Raw genomic sequence first — 7,018 nt, 5'->3', positions numbered from 1 at the left:
AACGTGTATGCATGGGAGTGAGTGAGAAAGAGAACAAAAAAATGAAAGAAAGAGAAATAGAAGGTGTAAAATCAAAATATAGAGAGAGCGACACAGCGAGAGAGAATTGATATTCCCATGTGCCCATCAATCAGAGATTTTACGCCACTCTGATTGATTCCCGTCTGTTAGAAACGCCTCAGCAATAACGATGATAAAGGAAAGATTTTGTGTCCATGAAATCCGAGGATAGCACAGGCTAATCTATATATAGCTGAAATAACATTAACTTCTTTTCTTCTCCTTCTTATTCTCCTTCTTTTCCTATTTTTTTCTTTTTACTCCTTTTCCTTTCCCTCTCTTTCTTTTATCTTTTTACTTCCTTTTTTTTCTTCCTTTCTCCACTTCCCCCCCCCCCACCTTTCTTTTCTACAATATCCTTCATCCTTTCATCCTCTCTCTTTCTTCTCTTTCCCTTCCGTCTCTTTCTTCCTCTATCCTTCCCTCCTTCTCTTTCCTTTCTTTCCGTCCTCGCCCTTATCCCTCCTCTTCTTTCTCCCTCTTCTCCTCCTTTTCTTGCCCCCCCCCCCATCTCCCCTCCCTCCTCTTCCACTTTCCCTCTCCCTTCTCCCCTTCCTCCCTTTCCTTTCTTTCTTTCCCCACTCCCCCTATTCTCTTCCCAATCCCCTCTTCCCCTCTCCTTCTTTCACTGATCCCTCGTTTTCCCCTTCTATCCTCAAACCTAACACCCTCTCTCCTCCCTTCCTTTTCCTTCTTTCCCCTCCCTCCTCCCTTCTTCTTCCTTTTTTTCCCCTCCTTCCTCCCTTCCCCTTCCTTCTTTCCCCTCCCTCCTTCTTTCCCCCTCCGTCTTCCCTTCCTCTCCCCTCCCTCTTTCCCCTCGCCCCCTCCCCCGATCTTCTGCAAACCACGCCCTCCTCCCCTCCCTTCCCTTCCCCACCCTCTCCCTACCCACAAGCTTCTCAATGCGCTCTATCCCTCCTCTCTCCTTCCATCATTTCTTCCCCTATCTCTTCCTCCTCCTCCGCCAATTCCCCCTCGTCTTCCCTTCCTCTCCCCCTCCCCTCCTTCTCCTCCCCTCTCCTCCCCTCGTATAGTTCTCCCTCACCTCAACCTTTCCTCGACCTCCCCACAAGTTGTGTTCGCCAGTGTCTAATGCTTTCCAATTAGTATTAGGAGCACAGTGGGTATAAAGACTCCCAAATCGTCTTTTATTGCAGATATGAGAACGTTTAGGGACCGGTGCTGTGTGTTCTTTCACAACGTAATGTGTAAAGCCTTTTAATTACAGCGTCCTGTTTCAAGTCGAAGTTGAGAGCTTGAAAGCGCGTTCTGTAAAAGGGCTTCAGTTAGAAGTATTTCAGTTTTAAAAAGATTCTAATGGGGAGTGCTGTCATTAGTTAGGCCGATTTGAATGGCTACATTTTTAAGGGGGGACTGTTTTGTGGCTTTCTGTTTCGTGGGAGTGAAACAATTGGAACAACCGAATCAGTGTGTGTACTAATCGCAATGTGTCCCTAATCAGAAGCATGTTTCAATCATGGTGTCGGAAATCTAAATGAGTTGCAGTTGAAGTGTCCACAATGTGTCCCAAGAAAATGGAAGTGTCTCGAAATGAAATGCTTCCCGATCAAAGTGTCCGAGATCGAAACATCCCAAAACGACGCGTCCCAAATCGATGTAACCCACGCTCAAACCATCCCAAAACGACGCGTCCCAAATCGATGTAACCCACGCTCAAACCATCCCAAAAACGACGCGTCCCAAAATCGATGTACCCGCGCTCAAACCATCCCAAAACAACGCATCCCAAATCGATATACCCACGCTCAAACCATCCCAAAACGACGGGTCCCAAATCGATGTACCCACGCTCAAACCATCCCAAAACGACGCGTCCCAAATCGATGTACCCACGCTCAAACCATCCCAAAACGACGCGTCCCAAATCGATGTACCCACGCTCAAACCATCCCAAAACGACGCGTCCCAAATCGATATACCCACGCTCAAACCATCCCAAAACGACGCGTCCCAAAATCGTTATACCCAGCAGGTTTGGGGGGGGGGGGTGGGGGGGGGTGGGGGGGGTGGATGCTAGCTCGAACCTCAAAATAATCTACCAACAAACCTATTAGACGTTATCATATTCTCTTGTTTACACGCGTAGCCCAAATCGGACGTGAATGCGTCTACCCACGATGCTCGAAAACCAACCAATTCCCAAAAGCTCTGGTCTCTCGCGTACCCGCATCATTGACCTCAAAATCGATGGGATTAACCCTCCCGCTCGAGCGAGCGAGAACATCCAAAAGGCAGCGCTCTAACAGGACCATCCTCAAAGCGGAATAGAGACGATATACCCATACATCTGGGGGGGGAGCTCTAGAGTGTCCATCCCAAAAACAACGCGTCCCAAATCGATGTACCCACGGTCAAACCATCCCAAAACGACGCATCCCAAAATCGATGTAACCCACGCTCGAAACATCCAAAAACGACGCATCCCAAAATCGATATACCCACGCTCAGTCCATCCCAAAAACAACGCGTCCCAAAATTGATGTCCCCACGGTCAAACCATCCCAAAACCTCGCGTCCCAAATCGATGTACCCACGCTCAAACCATCCCAAAACGACGCGTCCCAAATCGATGTACCCACGCTCAAACCATCCCGCGAGAAAAACGCTGGACGCGTTCACCAAATGAGGAGCGATGTACGCGGGCCAGCATTTAGCTCGAAACCATTCCCAAGAGAGCGAGTGCGGGCGACGACGCGCTGACCCCAACGAAAGATCGATGTACCCACCTGCTCAGAAACATCCCAAAATCCCTACAACGACGCGTCCCAAATCGATGTACCCACGCTCAAACCATCCCAAAACGACGCGTCCCAAATCATTGTACCCACGCTCAAACCATCCCAAAACGACGCGTCCCAAATCGATGTTAAACCACGCAACTTCAATTACCATATCCCAAAAACGACGCGTCCCAAACGATGTACCCAACGCTCAATAACTCAAACCACATTCCCAATAACGACGCTCCCAAATCGATGTACCCACACCCACGCTTCAAACACCCCAAAAACGACGCGTCTCCCAAATCGAGTTACACCTCACGCTCAAACCATCCCAAAACGACGCGTCCCAAAGCGATGTACCCACGCTCAAACCATCTCAAAACGATGCGTCCCGAATCGATGTGCCCACGCTCAAACCATCCCAAAACGACGCATCCCAAATCGATGTACCCACGCTCAAACCATCCCAAAGCGATGTACCCACGCTCAATACCCAACCCCAAATCACCCAAAACCCTCGCGTCCCAAATCCGATAGACACCCAAACAAAAAGCTCAAACCATCCCAAAACCTCGCGTCCCAAATCGATATACCCACGCTCAAACCATCCCAAAACGACGTGTCCCAAATCGATGTAACCCACGCTCAAACCATCCCAAAACGACGGGTCCCAAAATCGATATACCCACGCTCGAAACCATCCCAAAACGACGCGTTCCGAAATGAAATCCCTCCCACCCAATAAATACGTCCCAAAATGAATCCCACCACCATTCGAAATTTTCCAGTTTCCCCCCATTCAAACCATTCCATCCATCCCCCTTCAAAAGGAAGTCATCCTGGGCGAAACCACTGCGTATCCTCACGCCGCACCCGACCCTCGAACAGCGACGTGAAAACTGACTTCCAGATCACTCCCAAGACCTTCCCAGTGCCGAAGTCTCCGCCGTCGCCGTGATCGTACGTCAGCAAGTGTGTCAGCGACGTGAAAGGGGTATACGTCGCCTGCCAAGGTCCCCCGTTGTGATTGGGGCCGGATCCAAGTCTGCCGCTCGATTGGAGCTGGGATGGGACGCTTAAATGGCAAGGAGGTTGTCTCTGTCGTTCACCTCCACCTCCCCAACACACCCCAATCTCACCACCATCCTCCCCTACAATCACCAACCCTACTCAGTCCACCCTTTATTTTCCCATTTCTCCTTCTCTTTCCTTCTCCTCCACTACTTTCCTTCCTCATTCTTGCAACTAGCTGTCTTAACCTCCTCTTACTCTGGAGACCTCCTCCTCCCTCCTCCTCCTCCTCCCCATCTCCCTATTCTCATTTCCTCCTGCTTCTTCCTCCTTTCCTCTTTAAATTCTGCTACCCCTCTATCCCTCTTTCCTAGCCTCCTCACTCTCTGCCACTTCCTCCCCCCTCTTTCCTCCTCCTTTCCTCTGCCATTATTGCCTCTCTCTTTCTTCTTTCCACCCCCACCTCTTTCCTCCTGCTTCCTCCTCCAACCTTCCTCCATCTCCCTCCTGCTCCTCTTTTCCCCTCTCCATTCCTCTCCTGCTCCTCTGCTTCCTTTTCCCTCTTTCCCTCCTCCTGTTGCCCTACTTCCTCTATTCCCCCTATCTCTCGCTCTTTATCCCTCGTTTCACCCTCCATCAGCTACCTCTTTCTCCCTTCTTCCCCCTTCGCTCCAAATCCTCCTCCTCGCGTATATTATTCAGCGTATTTAAATATTTAATTGGACTTATTCATTTTCACAAACCTTCTTAGCATCCTTTCCCCTCCTATCCTCCTCTCCTCTCCGACCACCTCCATAGAAAATCGTACCCTGTTTAACCTCCTCTATTTCCTCCTACTCGGAATCCTTGCATTTCTCCTTCCTTTCTGACATTCTTCTATTCTACTTCAATTCGTTTCCGCTTCTTCTTCCATCTCTTTACCGCCTCCCACCCCATACTCCCCTCCATTTCTTCTTATCCTGTCTCTTATCCCCTCTCACCTACTCTCGATCCTCTACTCTCACATTTTCCCATCACCCTCTCACCGTCCTCGATTTTTTTTTTCTCTTCTTCTCCCCCCCTTTTGTCTTTTTTTTTTCTTTTATCCCTTCATCTCCCTCCCTCTAACACTCATGGTCTACTCCTCTCCCTCTCCCCTTCGCCCTCCGCCCTTTTCTTCTCCCCTCTTCCACAATCTCCGTTCCATTCCGTCTCCCCTCCGCCAACCCACCGTTCCGTCTTCTCACCGCCCCCCTCCAGTTCCTCCTCCTCTAAAACACTCTCCCCTCAAATACCTATCCATTCCCCCCAACCCCTCGTCTCTCTTTTACTCTCCCCCTCCACTCCTCACCGCTCAGAAACCTTAACTCCCTTCCTAACCCTCACCCCCATCCCGTCCCCCTACTCTGGCACAACCTACCAATTACCCCCTTCCCTCCCTCTCCCTCCATCTCTTTCTCCCACCCACAACCTTCTGGAGGCCTCCATCCCTTCCCCTCTTCCCCCTTCCCTCTCCTCCTTCCTCCCTTCCACTCCCCGCCCCCCCCCTCCCCCTCAATTCTCATGTCTCTCCCCTCAACCCCTATCCTCCTTAACCCTTCAACTCCCCACCTTCACCCTCCGCCCTCCCTTCGTTCCCTTCCACTCCCCGCCTCCCCCTACCCCCTCCATCTCTTCCACTCCCATCCCCAGTCACCTCTCTACCTGCATCCATCCCTCCTTCACAGCCAGCCCCCCAACTCACCCACCTCCGCTCCACGCACACTCAACCACAACCCTCTCCACCCCCCCTTTCCTCCTTTCCCTTACTAAACCATGCCCCTCCCCGTCCCACGCCCCGCCTCCACACACCCCCCCTCCATCCTCTTAACCTCCTTGCACTGCCTCACCTCCTCACACCCTCACGCCTCCCTTCCTTCTATCCCCCCCACAGCTCACCTCTCAGCCCCTCCTCCCATCCCCACCTCCACCCATCACTCTCACCCTACCCTCACCAAATCCTCCTCCTCCACCAAAACACGACAGTGACCTCAAGACAGGAGTTATAAATCCGCAGAAAGAGAGTTGTGCTTAAACGTCTTGCTTAACCCCTTCTTAAGGCGATTCGGGTTGCTTGCCACTTGAAGGAGGAATCGCGCCTTCTTCTTTTCTAGATGTGAACGAGCGATGCGTTCCTGACAACCTCTTCCCTATAGCTTTGGCTGACAGAGCGTGTTTGTATGTGTGTGCGTGTGTGTGTTTTTTTTTTTTTTGTGTGTGTGTGTATGTGTGTGTGTGTGCTTGTGCGTTATATTGGTGTAAATGTGTGTTTTATGTGTTGTGTGTGTGTGTTGTGGTGCGTGTAATGCAGGAAAAGAGCATCACGTATTTTTAACATATATGAATGTCTTTCATTATCAGAATGGTTAGTCTCTACTTTAGTGTGTGTGTGGTCTTGTGTGTTGTTGTGTGTTGTGTGGTTTGTGGGGGTGTGTGTGAGAGAGAAAGTTCATCATTAATGTACCTGAGCTAGTTTATGAACCTAGAAGACTCCAGGATTGGGGGGTGCCAGAGTGAATTATTGAAGGGTGGACGTTTAAATATGGGTATAAAAAAACCTAGTATTATGATGTGTTTCTCAATTGTGAATATCATATTCTAATGAAAAGTATCTATAATCTTTTATGGAAATGACTGTGTTAATAATGAAGATTAGGAAAGAGCAATCAAGTATAATTACAACTAATTTCTTCATCATTATCGGTAAATGGCATTACTAACTTAGTGGGATTGCAAATAAATATTATATAATGCATATTCCACAATAGCATTTTCACGCTTACATTATCGCTCTTTTACCTAAGACATTAATGAATCCCTATATATTAAGTAACGAAAGTATTTCATTTTCAAACTGATTTTTTTTTTTTTATCCGATTGCAAGCAAAATGTATGCAGACAAAGTGTTCCAAATATATTTGGGTGAAATTCGGAATAGATAATATTCATCATGAGTCGACTAGGATGCAGATGTTAAGAAAGTTGAATTCGATTTCATTAGGCAATATCGGATCTCCGGGCGCTGGGATATATTTGAAAGAATGCTTCATTTCCTGGGTGAGCTCATAGGAAAGGTTTTGCTAAAAGGGGAAATTTAAGCTTAAATGTATTTACTTTGAAGTTCGGAATATTCACTCTCTCTCTACTCCTCTCTCTCTCTCTTTCCCTCTCCGGGGGGTTAGTAT

Source organism: Penaeus japonicus, unplaced genomic scaffold (assembly GCF_977035675.1).
Source record: "Penaeus japonicus unplaced genomic scaffold, GWHDUDI00000001_assembly GWHDUDI00000028, whole genome shotgun sequence".
NCBI classification, from domain to species: Eukaryota; Metazoa; Arthropoda; class Malacostraca; order Decapoda; family Penaeidae; genus Penaeus; species Penaeus japonicus.
Note: the sequence above shows the minus strand (reverse complement) of the source record.